Raw genomic sequence first — 2,500 nt, 5'->3', positions numbered from 1 at the left:
ACATCCAATGAAGGTAAGCTGAAGGACTCATTCCACCTTACCGACACCCTTTTAAGGGGTTTCAACGTACCTCTATTAGGCGTCTCTTCTGATTTACGTGTCAACCCTCTCTCTTCGAAACCATCTGCGTGTCCCTCATCCTTAAACAATAGAAAGACTTGGTCGATGCTCTAAAAAACTATCGGTCTTTTAAGCCTTCTTGATTCTACTTGTTTGAAAGAATCGCAAACCAGTGGGCAGTATCAGGCACCCAGGAATACCTCAAGATAGTCTCAACCCTCGCTAGTACCCTCCTTAGGACATGTAATTAAGCAGCTTCGAGAGAATACAAACCGCCTCAAAGTCCCATATACTACTGCAATTGTCCTTGGCTTTAACATTAGACCGCCACCTCTGTTTTCAATTGGAAATAAGCCACTGCCGATTCCGATGTGCTTGCCCCTGTTTCGAGCTTAATCTCTCTTTAAAGCACATTTCGTCAAACCATTTCCATATGCTACTCTTTCTCTCGCGCACTCAATACACACCGACATCCGGAGACATTAGGTCGTTCAGGATAGAGCATTCTGTTGGGTCTATGCTATGCTGGAGAGGCAACGCTGTAACTCGGGGAAGGTGAGGATACACGAACAAAAGCGCAGGGAGGTCAGGTCTGGTCTAGCTTTTGCATTATGGGTTTTTCTACCATAATTATATATATATATATATATATATATATATATATATATGCATGTTTATATATATATATATATATATATATATATATATATATATGTGTGTGTGTGTGTGTGTGAATATATAGGCGGATCAAGACATCTGCGTCTACGTATGTATGTATGTATATTATATATGTTATATATATATATATATTTATGGATAGATAGATAAATACATAGAATGAGAGAGGGAGAAAGAGAGAGAAAGAATGCGGATTGCAGTGATAGAGAGAGAGAGAGAAAGGAAGAGATTCCCAGCAGATAAAAACGAGGTCAAGCGAATTAAACGTCGTATATTAACACTTGCTGAAGCCAACATTTAACCCCGACTACGACGCGCCACTTAAGGCTCGCCACACTACCTTAGGTTAAACATCAAATAATCGCTCACGGTCGCGTAAGGAATGCCAAATAGCTCTTTTAGACGAAAGGGCAATGTTAAATTTGCTTGACAACAAGTAAGTATTTTATACATTTGATATATACACGTTTAAAGAAAAAAATAAAACAAAGCGAGAATTGAAGCTCGTAAAAATCAAAGTTTATCCCAGTGCTATGAAAACCAGTGAAACATATCCCTTGTCGCTTTTAATAATGAAATGGGATTCAAACATTACAAAAGCTGTCGCTAACCCAATAAGTATCATTATCACTTCCTGTCCGATTTCGTCACCCTTTGGAATCCTTCCAGAGAGAAAAGGCGAGACAGATTTGCGGCCAAAACCATTCGACAACGGACAGATCTCCTCTCAAGACGAGGGCGTCAAAACAGAGGGATTTCTCTATTTTTTTTAGATTGAATAAGTCGACTGGTTTGGGATTCGACTCTTCACGAAACTGTTGCCTCCCTGCTGGATCACATTACAATGTTTGTGTAATGAACAGTTTGGATATACCACGGAATATCCATCTATCTATCTATCTATCTATATAAAATGGTATTCATATATATAGTATATATACATATATACACACATACAAAGAGAGGTATATTCATATATATATATATATATATCGACAGTCAGCTTCAGTCGATGTCGACTATGGCATTATTGTCTCTACCCACTCCCGTATAGGTAGAGTCAATAACTGGGCGAAAGAATGCGAGGAGCAAGCTGTTTGCCATGCAGCAAGCTCCCTCTCTCCACGCAGCTGATGGACCCAAAGGAACAGCAAAGACCGATACGGTTCGGCACCAGCGGCGTTGTAGTGAACTCTATGTCATTGAAAAGCATCCCCAGCTGTGTGCGGGTCACCTCAGGGTAAACGACCTTGTTTCACCCTTCCCGACAGGTATCACTAATTAGGGCGAGATAAAGACCTTTCTTTTAACGCCTCTATTTACTTTTTATTTTATTTGCTCAATTTCTAATGTGAAAATCATATCTGTCTTTTTTTGGTTGTCCTGTTTACATCTAATATTCATATTTTAATGTTAATCCTGTGCAATCAAGATGAACCCCCAAACCACACGAGCATTGTTAAGAGCCTGTCAGACCATGTTTTTTTTTTCTCTCTTTTTTTCCAACCTCCACTGGCCTGGCCCGTTGAGCAGGTGTCACACAAAAACTGAAGACACTTGCCGGAAATCTCCCTAGCTCTTTAGACCGTTAATATGCGCAGGCTATGCTCTGCTAAGCCAGAGATCCGAGGACGGAAGACTGCATTGACCTAACATATTAATCAGAAAGACGAAGGCACCCTTTTTAATTATTATTTGTTATGGCAAATGTTGTATATTCGGCTCGCTGTGGAACACCAGTGTGAATTTTTGAACAGATAAG

The sequence above is a fragment of the Penaeus chinensis genome, chromosome 1 (assembly GCF_019202785.1).
Source record: "Penaeus chinensis breed Huanghai No. 1 chromosome 1, ASM1920278v2, whole genome shotgun sequence".
NCBI classification, from domain to species: Eukaryota; Metazoa; Arthropoda; class Malacostraca; order Decapoda; family Penaeidae; genus Penaeus; species Penaeus chinensis.
This window is presented reverse-complemented; position numbering follows the sequence as displayed.